Genomic DNA, 19,062 nt, shown 5'->3' on the forward strand with positions numbered 1-19,062 from the left:
CCCAAATTATGCCTGTTAACCAGAACACAGCATTAACTAAAACCAATAGAAGAACTTTTGCAGTAATACTGCTTGCTCTCCTTCCTCAATCTTGATACTGTTTGCGCAGCCATTGGTGATTCCAATTCTGCGATTAAGGACAGTTCCTGCAATCCTGTGTGTAAATACTTGCAAATATCTCTGCTGCCTGTTAGCACGTGGAACACCTATTCCTAAGCCTGACAGGAGCAGGGATGATTCAGCAACAGCAAGGATATTGTTCCTCTTTTCAGCCGTAAAAGCAAGAGAGTAAAGAATGGAAAACCAAGCTGAAGGTCTAAGACTCTTTGGTCACAGTTCACAGCTACTTTACAGAGAGAAAAGAAACAGATTTAAATGAACAGCTAAAACTTACTTAAGTTCTCCAGCGTGTATCAGTATTCGAACAAAAACATTATGAATATGTATATCATTATCAACTTCTGCAAGGAGCCATAAGTAAGTAGGAAGTGTCTTTCCTCTGTGACTGTTTCTGCTGGCCTTTTTAAAGGCGCAATATCAATGAGTAGGTGTCGTTTTCCTTCATATTTTATAATTGGTCCCTATGAGGAAAATCAATTACTTTGTGCGGAATGTGCTTTAAAAGTAGAAATGTAAAGTACTTATATTCTCACAAGATGTAGGTCTGCCTTGATTCAGTAGCAGTGAGATAAACAAAATGAATACTTTAATTAATCTGACTTGCAGAGCACTTGAAACAATGAACTCTATGTACAAACATAGCAACAATAAGTCTCCCAGAGGAGACAGCTCAGACTTGTAGAATAACTGGATGAGAATGCTTAGAAAACAGAAAAATTAGATCCAGTAGGTTCCAGAATACTTCCAATACAAAAATAGTTGAATTCTGTACGAAGATAATGCTGAGATTTATCTTAATTTATACTTATCCATTTTTATTTTGTGTGTTTTTTTTTTAAAGTGGAAAATTATTTTCAATATGCAACTTGCCTTTAATGAAAAGTGTTGGTGGAAAGACAAGAAAACACTTTTTTTACTGTAAGGATTGTCAAACACTGGAATAGGTTGCCCAGGGAGTTTGTGGAGTCTCCATCTCTGGAGATATTCAAAACCCAACTCAAAATGATCCTGGTCAACCTAGCTGACAAGGAGGTTGGACTAGGTGATCACTTTAATGATCCTATGGTGACATTGAATTAAAAGATAGGTGTATCTATTTTCAAGAAAGATCATGGTTCCAAAGTACTCCATAAATATTAACTGAAGTCAGACTTGCAAGGTTTTTTAAGGCTTTTTAGAAGCCTTTTTGAGAAACTTCAACAATGTTAGCTATCAGTTATATGTATTTCTGTACAATGGTGAACGAGAATAAAAGAGTAACAAAAATCAGACCATTTTAAATTTTCACAGGACTTGTAAGGAAATGCCCAAGGGTTTTAAAATCCAATATGGGAGATGAACAATCAAGTAGCGATTCTTACAAACGACATAATGTTATTTGCTTTAGTTATACATAGAGAAAGTTTTGAGGAGTCAAAGGCTCCTAATAAAGCTGGGAGGAATGATTGATAGTTGCCCAATGATTGATAAGAGATGTGTTCAACAATAAAGCTAACACAAATTATTGGGTTTCAGATATCTATTATTGGGTTTCAGGTATCTTTTATCAAATTAAGAGAAGTGCTAATGTTGAGTTTTCACTGGAAATATATTCTTAGTTTCAAAGAGCATTGCTATATACAGTAAGATGGAGATAGAAAAAAATGCTATGAACAAGTGTAGAAATGAGTGAATCAAACGTATTTTCTGCCTTTGAACACTAGCTTTCTCCAGCTTAAAAATAACTTAAGGAAGCAGGAGCAAACCTGGTTAGACTTCCACATGAGAGGAGACTGTAATTTTGGGGATTGTTTGGAAGTTTGGAAGTTTGGAAACAGATAAGGATTAGGATACATAGTACCAGTTCCTATTATAGTTGTAAAATGTTACAATTCCATTTTTAATCTAGTGAGGTTAGTAAAGCAAAGAAGTAGTCAGAGAACTGAACGAAAGAGTTCCATTTTGCTGAAAGGATATACTTTTTGATTTTTGTTTTTGCTCAGACCAGAGAATATTTGTCTTAAGAATGTCTAAATAAGTCTAAACCTTAGCTGTATTCAAGAATTTGAGGCAGTTATATGAATAATCATAGGATCATAGGCTCATAGAATCGTTTAGGTTGGAAAAGACATTTAAGATCATCACGTCCAACCATAAGCCTTACACTGACAAGTCCCACTAAACCATGTCGCTGAGTGCTGCATCTACACCTCTTCTAAATACCTCCAGATATGGTGATTCAACCATTTCCCTCGGCAGCCTGTTCCAGTGCTTGACAACCCTTTTGGTGAATAAATTTTTCCTAATATGCAATCTAAAACTCCCCTGGTGCAACTTGAGGTTGTTTCCTCTCATCCTGTCACTTGTACTTGGGAGAAGAAACCAACATCCACCTTGCCACAACCTCCTTTCAGGTAGTTGTAGAGAGCAGATTGAACAACCCCACTTCCCTCAGCGGCTCTGCACAGGACTTGTTCTCTAGATCATTCAACAGCTTCATTGTTCTTCTCTGGACGTGCTCCAGCAACTCAATGTCCTTCTTGTACTGAGGGCGCAAAACTGAACACAGTGTTAGAGGTGCAGCCTCGCTGGGTATTGAGTACTGATGTTTGCAGTTAGATTAGTTATTTGCAGTTACATTGACAGTACATTAGTTACACTGAGTTTTTAATTAAATTACATTGAGAGTTATATTACAGCCAGTCACCAGCTGTAGATGGATTAGATTAAGAAGGAAATTTATCTCTGAATAATCTATTTCATTTTTTACTATGATGCAGTTTCAGGTACCCTTCTCTGAAGGGTCTAGGAATAACATTTGGAAGGGAACAGAAACTGAATTAAGCAGGTCTTCAGTTGATTCTCATGTTTCAAGACCAACACCTCACAAGATCTCTTGGAAACAGTTGACTCTTACAACCAGCGTGTTACAAATGGGAAGCTGAGGTAAACAGAAAGGCATACAGTGAGTCCGAAAATCGTGTTTCATTTTGAAAATGGTCCAGCATATGTAATTATAAAGAATCCTCTTTTAAAGCTTAGAAGCTTTTTTCAACCTGCTTTTGCCAATTCTTCCTGGGTAATGATGAAGCTGCTTCTGTCATGAGAGTATTGTTTCCCCTAGACTTTGAAGATGTTGGTTTCTGAGAAAACCAGCAGCAAAACTGAAACTGAAGAAACAAGATGGAGATGTGCATAGAGAAAAAAAAAAAGCATGGGTAGAAAGTAAGGTGCTATTTATCATAGCTGTGCTTGTACTGGCCAGAAGGCCTTTAAACATTGTTGAACATAGAGCATTTTTAATTAAAAAAGGCAGAAAACAGTATAGTTCCAGAGAGCACGAGCAGTAGAAACTTCAGAAATATCTAATTAGTGTACTTCTATACACTAGACGTCAGCACATGAGCAGACTCTTTCCATAAGAGATAGTGTCCTTCTTCCACTTCACAGAAGCAAAATGTGGTCACCTTATCAGAACTGACCAGAAAATTAAGAGCAGCAGGTATATTCAAGGCGTATTAGACAAATGTCAATTTTTTGTTGTTGTTGAGTGTCTATTGATGCTATTTTCTCTGAGTGAAACATGAAGAAGTATCTGTCATTTGTTAAGTGCTATTTAGATTTAAAAAAATCTTCTGGTTTGGGATGTTTTTTCTCTTAATTGTTTGCTTGCAGTTTTTGGAATGTATAGGAATGTTACTCTTTGCATGTTGAAACAAAGTTTCTCTGTTAGATGAGTACCTGAAAGAAAAACAAAGTAATTATCCTGACAGTTAAGCAGATAATTTTCTATTTTCATGTTGCAAGAATATAATTTAAGGACCATGAAAGGTCTTTGAGTTGGGAGCTGGCTTTCAGCTTTCATGGATACAGTAACAGAATGGACAAATGACGACACTGACATAGATGAAACAGGGTTGTGAAGTAGTATTTTGTATAGTCCAATCAGTGCAGCTGGAGAAACGGGAGAAGTTTTCAGACTGCCCAAGAATCAGTTGGTTAACAAATACTGCCCTGAACTGGGAGTTAAGAAACATACATGTCGTAGTTCAGCCCCGATCGGGACCAGACTACGCAGTCTCTCTCTCGCTCCCCCCACCCTCCGAGAGAATAGGGGGAGATGATATAAGAAAAACGGCTCAAGGTTTGAGATAAGGACAGGGAGAAATCCTTAAAGTTACCGTCACGGGCAAAACAGACTCGACTTGGGGAAAACTATTCATTTATTTCTAAAATTAGCAGGAGAATGAGACAGGGAACAAGATAACCTCCCCCCACCCCTCCCTCTTCCTGGGCTTAACATTATCTCTACTACCTTCCCCTCCCGAGCGGCATGGGGGGGGAAAAGGGAATGGGGGTCGCGGTCAGTTCATCACGCGTTGTTTTACGCTGCTGCTGTATCATCGTCAGGGGAAGAACTCCTCGCATTCCTCCTCTGCTCCAGCGTGGGGTCCCTCCCACGGGCCACAGTCCTTCGTGAAACTGCTCCGGCGTGGGTGATCTCTTCCACGGGGTGCAGTCCCTCTAGAACAGCTGTCCCAGTGGGCCCTCCACGGGCCACAGCTTCCTTCAGGCCTCCACCTGCTCCGGCGTGGGGTCCTCCACGGGCTGCAGGTGGATCTCTGCCCCTCTGTGGGCCTCCATGGGCTGCAGGGGGACAACCCGCTCCACCATGGTCTTCACCACGAGTTGCAGAGGAATCTTGGCCAGAAGCCGTATTACTCCTCCCCCTCCTTCTTCACTGACCTTGGCGTCTGCAGCCGTTCCTCACAACAGGCTGGCAGACGCCTCTCAGGATCCTTTTTACATCTTATTCACTTCTCATCTCCTCTCCACTTCTTGCAGCCAGGCCGGACCGAGTCGGGCCCAGTCGGCTGCCCGGCGGGAGGCCAGAGGGTGAGGCCTGCAAGGCCCATGAGGCTCGCGCCTCCCCCTCTCTGCCCCCCGCTCAGCTGCTTCACATCTTCTCCTTTTTTTCCTGTTTTCCCCTACTTAAATACGTTATCGCAGAGGCGTTATCACGGGACATTCTGCTACCAATTGGCTCGGCCTTGGCCAGCAGCAGGTCCGCCCTAGGCCCGGCCGAGTCCACTGAACAAAGGGGAGCGACTTCTAGCAGTTTCCTACAGAAGCTACCACCTTAGGCCCCCCCTCACTAACAAAACCAGAACAATACATGAGACTCTTTTCACAAATACACAATAAAATATCCAAAACTTTGACTTAGATTTAATGTAAAAGTTCTTTAAGAAATTAATGCTGTAAAGTAGATAAGAAGAAATTAGACTTAAAGCACTTTCCAAATCCTCACACCCTATTTCATTTTACTTCCTGGATACTTTTTTTGTTTGTTTGTTTTTCTAATAAAGAACTTCCCTAAAGAAGCAGGTTACCTGTTATAGAAACAGAAGATCTATCCTGAGGAAAAAAAAAAAAGGATTCCTGAAAAATACATTTGTTAAAGCAGATACAGCCATATGGTTTGCTTGGAAAGAGTAAATCAATCTTGTGATAGTAGCAGCTAATGAAAGTCCTTAGGAAAGACAGAATAAGTAGAAGTGTGGTGCTTCAGGAGTTGTGAACAACAGTGCATCTGCTGTTGTCATTATTCCTAGACCCATGTGATGATGAATTTCTCTGCTGTTGGGTGGGAAACTAGCCAGTGAAGTGCTGGGTTTTGAATGGGACTCCAGCTTTGTATTACTACCTGAGAGTGATTTCAGTTTAATTAGTGTTGTCATAAAGAACTCTACGTGTACATGTACTATATAGGTGTATAGATAACATCCACAGCCACAAATTGTTTCCAGTTTTAACTGATCTCCTTTGTTACCCCAAAATCAATGGTATGCTTTGCAGTTACAGTGCTATTTCTGATCTTTTTACTGTTTATATCATTCTCTTGCTTAGCATTAATTGTTGCTCTTCTTACAACAGCACTTTTCTCATTAGTATTAAAAGGTCTGTATCTATTTTTCTGCCTCTACTAGACATAGAATGAATTATGGAAAGGAATTATTATTGCTTTTTTTTTAGTACACTAAACACAGTATTTTTCTCTCCCAGTTTCTAAAATTGTGTTATGTCTGTGTTGTTTAGAAGTAGAAAGCTGGCAGTTGCAAATGTACAGTAGAAATGGTAAAATGTCCTTATAAGCATAATGTTCAATAATATCCCATAAATATAATAGAAAAATGATCTGATAGTTTTAATTCCTAATAAAACAGGTAGCTAAAAAATAATTTAAAATGATGTAAGGTCCCATAGAGTTACCAGATCTACTGCAATTATCTTTATGAAAATACTATTACATTGAAAGTCATACTGTCTTATTTGAATCTGCTATTTTTGAATATTTTATATCAAATAGTCTTTTATTCCAATATCTCTGAGAAATACTGCTTTTAAGGGAGAGTTAAATGTGACTGTCACTATAATGTTCATGCAGCTCATGCATACAAGCTCAAGAACTTCTATTAGCAGTAATTTTCTAAGTTATATGAGTTTTCTGGGTCTTGTAGGGTCCCATTTGACAGTACAAATGAATAGGTGTTACACACTCTTTATTAGTTTTCCCTTACTGTCCCCAGCCAGGCAGAATTTGGACAAGGCTCGATTTCATTCTCTAAGATGTAAGGTTTGGCGGTAAAGATGATTGTGTAGAGTTAAGATATTTACGATTTTGTACAGTATAATTTACACAACTTTCTGATTAAAACATGACATTATGCATGTGTTCTGATTTCAGAAAGTCATTGGAAAATTATCATTGAATTGAGGTGGTTCCTTGTGAGTTTTGCAGTTATTAATACAAAGCTTCATTTAAAAAATATTTTTATGATTTGTCAGTGCTGGTAGAATATGTCAATGACACTTGGATGGGCGAAATAGCAAAGAATGATGGTGACAAGGCACTTAGAGGGTGATTTAGATAGTTTCGTAGTAATTCAAAAGTGTGTGCTTTAGTGCAACCAAGTGGAATCATGCATCAAAACGAGCAATGGAGAAGCAATCAAACATGAGATGTGGGCGGAGCAACATGACAAAGAATACAAATGCAATTCATGGATGTAAGACCCCAAGTAGGTAACGAGGATCTGTAGGAGGGTTGTTTTCTCTTTCTCCTTGTGTAGCATTTGTGGCACTGATACTAAAATATGATGTAGAATATTGATGTCCAAATGTTTAAAAATTTGAAGAGGGTGTAGAGGATAGCCTCAAACGTGAGATGAGATGTAGAAATACTTCTTCTATTAAGAGAGTTGAACTCACCTTGTCATAAATGTTGAGAGCCATCTGGTTATAGTGGATTAATGCCTCTATGGGGAGAAAATACTAGATAGTAAAATGATTCTAATCAAGGAGAAAAATATTACAAGAAGTAGCCTATCTAGAAGCTGAAGACAAGGAAATGAAAATCAGAAATGTGGTGCTGATACTTAACAGTGATTAAACATTTGAACACATTCTCAAGAGAAATGATGAACTACTTGTTATTTTAAACTAAATATTGGTTCCTTTAGCTACATAGATGTTATTTGTCTCAATGCAGCCCATTAACAGAAAAAAATGAGTTGTTGCAGTACTGCAAGTCACATTTGATTTGCTAATGATTCCTTTTAATTTTAAAATTTACTAATATATGAAAAACTGTCTCAATAGCCAGTAGTCCTATTGCCTGTTGCAGTAGAAGATGACAAGTACTTCTGTTTGTATTGCTTTTAGGAACAGCTGTGATGAGTCAGATTAGCATATTAGTCTGTATGATAACCCTCAGATAGCCTGTATGGGTATGCGTAATAAAGTACCACATCCATATGCATGGCGCACCAATCGCAGAGAATGTCTTCAGGCTACTCCTAAGGCTGTTGTTGCAGGCTCACAGGACAATGTAGACAAACATAGCCAGGACCTCTATAGCAGGAGCACTGGAAGTGACACTAGTGAGTCAGTCCAGTGAGGTGCAGAATGTATCATTTCTAGATCTGCGTCAAAAAAAAAAAAGCCATCTGCTTTAAATTCAAAGTGCCATACCAACAATGAGGCATAATTACCACTGACAGTTCACATCTCATCTAGCTTGGACAACAGGAGTGAAATTTAATTATACTTTTAATAATGCTATTTGGTTAATGAGTTTCTGAAATGTCTGGTATTCTTGTTTGGCTCAAAACTGAGCTTTCTAAACCATTACAAGGTGCTATTAGGATTTCTTTGTAAGTTACACTACAGACCAGGCGTTCCACAACTACCATTTAGAGGCAATCTGAACTATCAGACAATATATCTAGGCTCTTCACATTGCTATATTCTCAAATGGAATTATGCCAGAGCTGAGGGAAATGGGAAGTGAAATAAATATGGGTTTTAATTCTCATTTGAGAGATCAAAAACTGAGTCACAGAAATGAGACTTACAGAAGATAACACACAACCTGTAGGTGAAGCAGAAACTGAACAGAGTTTATGAGTTCAGGCAGGTGTAGGAACCCCAAAGCCATTCTCCTTTCCTTGGACAGGTCTTTTTTCCCCCACTCATCATTCCTGTTGCAACCGTTTTACCAACCATTTCAACTTCCATTTACTAATATTGTGGAGAAGACATTCAGTATCATAGTTCTGTTCCTGAATGTGCATGGCTCTACGTACTTTAGCAAAAGAAAACAAATTCAGAGCTACTGCATGGCTACTGCCATCTTTCTGAAATAATTACATGGTTTTCTATTTTGCCTCAGGTTCTGTGTGTGCCTCACCTTCGTTAACTCTGCTCAGAAAGCAAAGTAAAGTGCAAACTGAAATTACTCCACCATAGCTGCTAAAATTAGGCAAAGTTTGCAGTTTTGTCATTGGAGACCTGGTGCTAGCCTGCAGTTAGTCTTGCTACCCAGTTACATATAGGCGAGAACTGAACAAACATAGGAGCACTGAATACCAGCATGAAAAGAAATAATTACCTGCTTGGTAACGCTGAAGAAGTACAGTTAAAGCTAGCCTCCCTCTCCTTACATCGTCTCAACACCAATTAGTAATAAAACACAGTTCTCTCCAGGGAGTCCTGAGTCTTAAAACATACTTTGGCAGGGTTATAGGTGATATGGTAATTATTTAAAGATGAATCAATTATGGACACTGGGGCTGTAGGCAACACATCACTTTGACTCATACTTCAGTATTTGCCCTATTTTCATTAAAACAATTGGTCATATAATGCCCATGATATGAATAGATTCCAGAGTTTTTTAACAAGAAGTAAAACTGTGATAACTTGATCTTTGAGCTGCAGAGGTCAAAAATGTGACCTTTTTGTAGAGCTCATTAAAATGAACATGATACATAAGTGCAACTATGTAAGAAGTTCAGAAGATGCCATCAGTAAGAGACTTTCTCTAAACAGAAGTACCTACCTGCCCTGTATGTGTATTTTTTAGTGATTAACAGCCAATGCTAATTATCTTGCCCACTTCTTCTCTTCAAAAAAGTTATGTAAACAGCTAAAACAGTTCTGCAAGATACCTAAGAAAAATATGGAGCCTGAAGCAGGTTCTTTTATCTGTGCTGGATATAACTGAGGATCTTAAGTTTAGCACGTGAAATTTCTAGTTCGTGTAAGCCCATTTATAATTTGCATTTATACTTTTTTTTTTTTTTAATAAAATAAATACCGTGAATGCTAAGGTTCCTCAGAAGCATTACATTTGAAATCTTTAAAAGGTTAAAACTGAAGAACTTGTATGGAATCTGCAGGCCTCAATAACAACTTAAAAATCTGTGCTCCAGTTTGGAAAATTAAAAACATAATGTTATTAAAAATCAAAAGAATGTTAGTGTTTCAAAACCATGCTACTAGTATACTTTTCCTTAGATGCTAGTGATATGCAAACATTTACTGGATAATAGTTTAAATTGAGTAATATTTTATTGTAACAATATGTCATGCAAATCAAAGGAAAATAATTCATAACTCTTGTTTCTTTGTAATGAAATTAAATATTCCAAAATAATGCCATAATCTCAAATTATCCAAACCAAGGCATCTTCTTAGCTTAGATATTCAAGATTTTGCATGAACACACAGAGAGACCATGTTATATGAACATATAGAGAGACTGTATTTCAAATTAGATGAAATCATGTTTGATTTCACTGAATGAAGTACTATAGGCACAGTTCCGCTGTGTGCTGTTCTACGCTACCCATTTCTTGTGCTTCAAGGCTAGGCTGGCAGAGCCCACTGTAACAGTAAGAAAGTCTTTCCATTTCATGCCAATTTTACCACTTGATTCCTGTATTTTCCTAGCTTTCAACTCCTAGTTTCTTTGCTGAGACTGTCATTGAAGTTGTTGTAGGTGGTAGTTTTTGGCAGAGGCACTAGTTTGTAGGGAACTAGACTAACACTATCACTGGGTAATCATTTGGTTTCACAATTTTAAGAATTTTAAAGAACTTCTATCAGATATGATCTAGTAAATTGAAGATGGATTCCTCTGGCCAATTACAAATCTCTTCCAAGTCAGCCCCGTTCCCCAAAATATACAATTATTCAAAGTATTTACTAGTATGAAGAGTGGAAAAGAAGACAGAAATTCCATACCTCATTGCATTTTAAAAATTTTTTTAGCAAACAAAATGGCATTATTGTACACAGGAATTTGAGATTTTTTTTTTCTCCTGGAATAGATTCTATTTTAATATCATCACCTAATAGTTGTTACGTGTAAAGAAATGTAGACTTATGTGTGCATGTTCTCCTTCAGCTTGCATTGTGTTTTCTGAAGTGATTGCACTGAAGAGTTTTGTATTTTGTGCTGTTTCACCTTAGTAGAAATAAATGTGAAATTAAAAGAGTATATAAAATTACTAAAGTTGCACAATGGTCATGTTTTGAATTAATCAAATGTATACTTCAGGAGATTTTAAATATTACTTTTTAAGGATATTTAGGGATACTCTTCTTGAACCATTATTATATTCAAAGTATTTTAGTGTTTTTAATCCCTTCCCTGCCCCAAGCAACATCTACAGAAATCGAGGTCAACATAGTAGGTGGATTGTTCTATGAGTTCAGTTCTTCAGCTTCAGAAAACCACAGTAGTTTTCAGATTAATGCTTTCCTTATGTAACCTATTATATTAATCCAAAATCTTGACTTTTATGTAAGTAGTAAACATCATTACTGACCATCATTAGTAGCAGTCTAAACTTACTCATTTTTTTCTTAAGATGCTAAGCTTTTTTCATGTGTGTGTTACGACTGGCTATCCTTAACTAATAGTAACATTAAGTAATAGAAGCTTTTCAGCATTGCTTCTCTTGGTTCACCAAAAAAGTCAACTCCAAGCATAAATATACCAGGGAGATGCCTGCCTGTAGCATTCCTGTCCGGCAGACTCAGTCATCGTCATCTACATACACTCTGAGTTAAATGGTCAGTTCCATCACAATTAGGAGTTTCTATTGGCTTTGTGGGACAGGATTTCATCCAAAGAGGTGAATCGAGGTTCTAATTTGGCCACTTGTGTTCTCAGTAGCTGCCTTTTAGATTAACTTGGAAAGATCCCTCCAATTTGGTTTTGTTTTCATTTCTGTGGCAGTTTCTAATGCTTCAGAGGTCACCTGACAAGAGGGTCTTTCATGCAGGAAACATTTTCAGCAATTGTTAAATCATTATTAGTGGAGACAAAAATGAGCGTGTTCTCCACAGAGTGGTTTTGTGAACTTCCTTTTGCCAAAAGTGAAAATGACATTTTATAAAGTACTTCCTTTTGGTTCAAGTTCCAGTTAGACATTTATGTAAGTCTAGATTAATAAAGTAATTTTATGTTTTTCTACCATATAGTTCAAATCTGATGGTCTAGTTTCTGCAACCTTTTACTCCCTTCCTGTTCTATTATTTATTTTTATTTATTTACTCCCATTGATCGCTTGAGATTTAACAGGTTTCTCTTTGAAAAATAATGCTAATTGTTCTATCTTCTTACTGAGTGCTCTTGTGTTGATGTACATAGCTCCAAAGAGCTAAGAACATATGCCTACAAAAAGAGATTTGCCCATCCTCCTCTTCAAAGGCAAGAGACTCCTCAGGACACCACATTTATAGAAAGATATCCACAAAGCAGGCCCATTCAGCTATTCCTTGATTTGACATTTCGCTGAGTTCATAAAAGGCAAGCAATGGCTTTATAGATCACCATGGCTAGAGTAAGTCCATTTAAATGCTTTTCCTAAGACACCTCATCAATGGTTAAAACCAGGAAACCTCTTGGTGCACATGTAGCTCCACAGCATTCTTAAAATCCTTATTGAAGGTATTGCTTTGCTAAAATTGTTGTTTACTATAAAATCAGTGACCTCCTGTTTCTGGTGAAGCACAGCGATCTAAATGTAGATAGCCTGGTGCGTGGTTTATACAGATATGCTGCAATTTGATTCTGTTCCTGAAGAAGCTGTCAATATTAATTTCCACAGTTTCCACAGAAACAGATACAAGAGTTCTAGATCTTATCCCTGCATGTGTAATCTTGATTATCTTTCCTGTTATTTCAAATGTGAATAAGAAAATAATGTGGAAGTGTTCATTTTATTTATACATATGTAACTCCTAAAAGCTAAACTGGAATTCAGTTTTTGGTATGTGGGTAACTTGAAATTATTTGTTAAAAAATCTTATGGAGGTTTGAACATGTAATTTATTGCCAGTAGCCCACTGCTTTTCTTTTTGTCTTCTTGAAACTGTTTTTACACACATGAAATACATTTTTCAGATGTGTGATTATCACAGCATGCTGCTTTCCATGCCTTCCTTATATTTACATTAGAAGTTTCTCCTCACTTGGGAGTATCAGCCGTTTATGACTAGGTTTTGGGTTTTTTTACTTAGTTGAAAATACAAGCAACATGTTTCTCCTGGAAAACATATTTAGTGAAATTACAGTCTTGTTTGCCATATGGTGCTTCATACAGATGGATGATTATTATGCAAATCTTTTGATTAGTGAGTTTCTGCTATTCTAGGAATCATTTGCTTTGTATGTGTTGGCTTTGTACACGCTTATTTCCTCTCTTAGGATGATCTGGAACTGTGCCAAATCTTTGATAATCTTGGTGATATAGTTTTTTACAACTTTAAACTTTTTCTTGTATTTACAGTTTATTCCATTTTCTTTGTTCATCAGATTTTATTTCAATTTTCCATGTGAGAAACATAATGCAAGAAGCATCACTCCATGCAGAATGACATCAATAACAAAATTTGCATCTTTTCATCATAGACTTTGCCTCCATGATTATAGGCATGTAAGATTGGCAAGGGGACCTGTCAAATAAAATATTTCATTTCATATGTAATGTTTTGTATGCAATCAGAATCTACTCTGATGATTCCTACTAGCTTTTCTCCAAATCACAAGTTTTGTAGTTGACCGCTGGACAGATTGATGTATGATGCTAGGGTTTTGTATTTCTACATGGTCCAAAAGGATTTTGGATAGGAATAGTGTATTCAGCTCTTCATCTATGAACATAGAATGTGAAAACTGTATATGAAAAGAAAATGTTACTTTTTGTAGCTACTCCTTCTGTTAACTGTAGGTTCCTTAGATACAAGGGGCTAAGGTCTGTGAGTGATGGAAAGGATATGTTCAAGTCCCTTGCTAACATAATATACTCTGTATTATAATTTGTTCGGGCTCATGTGAAAATCAGAGTTTTTTCCACTGCCTTGAGCAGGCCTCATATTCATAAAAAAATAAAGCATTCCTAAGTGATATAGCTGAGATGCATGGACAGGAGCACCAGAGTACTTACACTCTTTAGAAATCAAAAATTAGACCTTAGGACAGCTGAGATAGGATGAGATGTGAGAGATGCCATATAGGCTCTCCAACAGAACGGTAATGCTGCACATCATAGTATGTGTTCCAGGAGCAGATTTTTGTAAATTAAGCTAATCCTTTATCTTTGTCACAAAGCATTCTAATGAATGAGTCTACTAAACCGAAACTTAGTTTTTTAAATGTTTTATTTCATGCAGTGTTTTGATGTTGTGCAAATATTTCAGTCATAAAAGTATAAAATGTCACTGTTATAACATAACTGTATAAAATGTTATAAAGTGATATTGCTTAACTATATAGTTCAAGGTTATAGAAGATGGTTTCCAAGAGTAAAATTGTATTTTGTGATCAAAGCTGTTGCCTTTCATCCATTTATCTAAATCAGCTCATTAAAACATTTAATGAATATCTAGATACATGTCCCACAGAAAGCAGCTCTTATTTCTTCAAAAGTTGCTGAAAATAAAGTAGTTTTCTCTATATCTAAGGTAAAAACCCAAACTGACTAGCTGTAAAGCTGAACTGAATAATTTACTTAATCAGAGGCAATATTGGTTGGAAATGTGGGGGCTTATTATGCATCAAGAAAGACTAGATGGTTATAGCAAGCCATTTTAGTTTTAATCCCATGAATGTATTAATCATCTGTCTGTAATCAGTTGAATTTTAGATTTTTTAAGCCACCATGAGGTAAAATAATAATTTTGCTGTTGTCAGATGGAGAATAATTTAAAACACTGTATGTTTCTGCATTTTAAAGAACCATTGTTTTTTCTTTTCACTAGTTAAGAGTTTGATATAGTAAGAAATGTTTTTTGCTACCTGTAAACTGTTTAACTGTATGGAATATTGCTCGTATTTAAGTTTTGAAAATGTGTTTAAATACTTGGTTATCTCAATAGTGGAGATGTTCCAGAATTGAGTCCTACTTTGAGAGACAATAGAGCCATCTTTGGTCCTTCTTTTTTAGTCTGATTTTGTACTTGAAGAATTCTATTCTTTAATATTAAATATTAACACTTTGCTCTCTCTCTCTTGAATTTTTCCCAGTATCAAAATGAGATGTTTGTTTTAGTAAGGACCTTCTAAATGACCTGTCCACTAAAGCAAGGAGATAGGGCGACAGCTGATAAATAAAGAAACCAAATCACTTGCTGAAAGGTTCAATATCAAATCAGTTAGAATTTAGATTATTTCTTTGGTAGGGAAGTACAAAGACTAGATGACTTAGTTTCTCAGTTTCCTATCTGAATCCTTTAAATAAGTGATTCCTTATCCCTCCTGGTTGCAAGTCTCAGTCCTATCTGTGAGTGTTAGGACACTCAGTTCCAGCATAGCACATGTCCTACGCTGAGATATTATAGCACTATTCTCTAGTTCTTGCCAAGACTCACATATAATACTGTGTTGTGAGTGTTCAGTGGGTATTAATGGTTACTACAAATTGCATTAGTAACCACTAATTTTCCCAGTATTGTAATCCTTATAAAAATATCCTTCATCAGAATCTTCTGATATGGAAATATCCAGTTTCTATTGCCCTTATAGCACTTTACTTGGAATAGTATTCTTATCAATCATCTATTTCACCTTTGGCAATTTCTCACCCCTCTCTGAAGATAATGATAAAGAAGTTGTTGCTGTACATCCAAAATATTCATCATTTGACTTAGATCATTTAGCTACAATTATTTTCTAACCAGTACATTACTAATCTAACAAAATCATCGTGTGTTAATATGTTTTCAACTGGAGTAACAAGGAAAAGTGCATATAGGTGCTACTATTCCTGAATACAACTCATACGTTTTATTACGAACTTAGGAAGGAACTGGTAAGAAAGAAAGAGAAAGTAATAAAGGAGAATATATTTTCTTTAACATTGAAGATTTAAGCAATAGGAGGAAAGGTAAGGTAGTCTGGAAAGATTAATATGAATTTAGAAATATGAATTTAGAGAAAGGAAAAAATTCAAGAATGATAACAGGGGACTTAGGCTGTAAATGCCACCATGTTAATAGAGGAGAAGCAGGTAGCGTATAGATTCAAACTATGTTGAGACATTAAACTGATTTCTTCTTTTTTTTATTTGCATGTCTGCATTCTGACCCATTCGCACATGAGAAAGATTGTTTTTCTTTCTCTAAAACAGTTCATACAAAAAAAGACAAGCACAAAAAATAGTATTTAATAAGTAGTCTATTGGAAAATGTGAACAACCTACTGATTAGTAACGTCATAGTAAAGAATTAACAGTATTTTGTTCCTTTCAGAACTGTATTTTCTTTGTGGATATGTCAAGTGTCTATGAATTTGGTTTTATTGTTCACTTTCATAGTTATGAGGTTAAGTCTGTATTGTGATGCCACTATCATTGTAATTTCCATAGGCGGGAATATTCCTTCATTACAAACAAATTTATTGCTTCATGGGTTTGCATAGTGAAAATGTGAGGAGCTACAAATTACAAGCATGACTCTCCCCTATAACAGAAAAATGGTTGGATGGAAGGAAGGTAAATACCACTTACTACAAATGTATAATGTTTGTCTTGCATAATTACCCACCAGAATTCACAGACAGCTATACACTTTTCAGCACTTAACTATAATATTTGTTCTATTGGACTGATGATGATTGAAAGTGTAATTTCTAAAACAGTAAATGCACTATGTTCTGCACAAATGGATAGAGCTGGTCAGATGCAATGGAGAAAATTACTTTTGGAGAATGATGGTCGGCAAACATTTTTCCTTCCAAAATCCCACCACTATTGTCAGATATTGACAAAATAAAAATTCAAATGTAATTTATTCATAGAAATTGTGAATTAATATCTTCACTAGCTGTACTAAGAGTTGAATAAGTCAGATATAGTTGATCTTTTAACATTTAGACCATAATTTCTCGTTGTTTTTCACTGTAGCTACGAGCTTTATGTTCCTTAGCTGTTTAGATGTCATACATAAAAGACCTTTCAGTGGTGACTTCCAAATGTGCTAAAATCTAGAATGTGCTGGTTTTGTTTCTAAAAATTCTTGATCTTTTAAAACCTTCCTTTATCTTACTTCCATTTAAATTATAATATTGCATTTAATATATTGTTTCTATTTTTAAAAATCAGTTCATTAAAAAAAATATTTGAAGAACTGGTATGCTTGAAATCTTGCCTGATTTCTCCAGCTGTCTAATGAAAAGTATTACTTCTTCCAACAATTTTTCAATTCTTGGACTATCTCAGTTGTGACAACATTACATTGCTTTTATCATAACTGATATTCTGAAACTAAAAGGTTCTTTGTCTTACAGAAACTAGATGCTGGAGTTCCAAATTAAAGAACTCTCTACTTATTTGGAAATGCATGGGGAGCTATTCTTATTCAGAGACATGAAATTCCCTTCCCTACGTGTCTCTTACTCTCCAACATAAAAGAACTGAGCAGTCTGGCCATGCCATATTTATGTTTTCTACCTTTTTAGCAACTGATCAACAATAAAGAAAAAAAAATAGAACACATGAAAGCTGTGTTAATTACTGCTATAAATATCTTTCTTTTTGTTATTGAAAATAATGATGAGCGACTTCTGTGATCACAAAAAACTTGCCTATGGAATTCATTTTTCTTTCATTTTTAATGCTAAGATTAGGCTAATATAGGCTATTGAGACACGGCAGTCCTTAATGTCAGCTCTAGGCAGTCATCATCCAGCTCTCCATCTCCTTTACACTTGTCACAGATAGTGCTGCCTTCCAATTCTTCATCTACCTGGATGAGACTAAACCTGGCTAAAACACCTCTGAAAAGAAAAAGAGTACACAAATAGTATTAGTAGGAAGAAGTACTTTAACTTGGAAATATTTGTTCCACTTCGAGGGTGGGTTAGAGGAACTTTTTCTTTAAGCTGCCAAGTCACCTTTCAGGTTGCAATTGTTATACTTTTAGAATTCACAAAATTAGTGGGTGAACCAGAAATATGCAAAACCGCACATTTTTTGTGTGCATACACAGATAAATAGAAGACTGCATTCTGTCTTACAACATGTGGGCTGTACTACAGTGATACAGTGATTACTTCATAAACTAATAAAGATATTTGCTGCATTTTCAGTCTGTTAGTCCTTGCTGCAGGAATCTATGTGCTTAGATAAGCTGTTTAAGACCATCAGTCTGATATTTCCTACCCAGTAATAAAGTTCTCTGAACTTTGCTGAATTTGGTGTTCATATTAAAGACTTTTAACAGTATTGGTAAAAGGTGCTGGAGATAGTGCTTCCCAAATTCCTGTAAGGACTTTTCAACTCTTAAATCCATCATGAACTACAAAGCTTGGTTTCCTAATAGAGGGGAAGAATCTTTAAACCTCTTACCAGAAGAGAGAAAGTTGGCCTAGTCTTGTTGTTGTCAGGACCAAAATTCAAATTCAAATTTCAATAGCTGCAATGAAAAAACAGCAAAAAAAGAAAGAAAACAGAGAAAAAGAAGCACAATTAGAAATGAAGAGAGGAAACCAGCCCCTTGAACTGTAGTTGGCTCATGGTTAAACTACTAAGCAGCTGTGATTTCATCTATGTGTTGCACAAAATGGGGAGAAAAGATCTTGTGTGATATGCTATATGATAGCATAATAAAATTATTAATTACCTTAGTGATGAATGTTGTAAATTTCTTAGAACTTTTACGTCCTCAGACTAGGATCTGAGTATCTTACAGCCCCTTTTAAAGTGTATAATGAGTGGGTTTTAGGGAGTGAAGTGTTGCATTCTCTCCTTGTAAACAGGGAAGCTGAGGCACTAAGTAGATGACATGGCTGGGCTGGTGTCACACATGGAATGAATAGCAGCACCAGTAACTGAACACAGGCTCCAGTTCTAGACTACAGCATCTGTCTCCCAGCCATATTTTTTCTTCATGACTCTGTCTGTGATTGGTTATTAAATTCATGTATCAGTTTTTTAAGCGGAATGACACATTCCACTGTTTATGCAGTGCCTTTCCAATTGTGTATGATTTCCTTTGAAAAACAGAAAATGAAACTTATTTACAGAGCAGCTACAAGTCTTTATGGGAAAGAATATAGTATGTACTACTAAATAGTAAATTAGACATTACTTACCACTCTGCTTTCATTTG

This window comes from Chlamydotis macqueenii, chromosome 5 (assembly GCF_036417535.1).
Source record: "Chlamydotis macqueenii isolate bChlMac1 chromosome 5, bChlMac1.mat, whole genome shotgun sequence".
Taxonomy (NCBI): Eukaryota; Metazoa; Chordata; class Aves; order Otidiformes; family Otididae; genus Chlamydotis; species Chlamydotis macqueenii.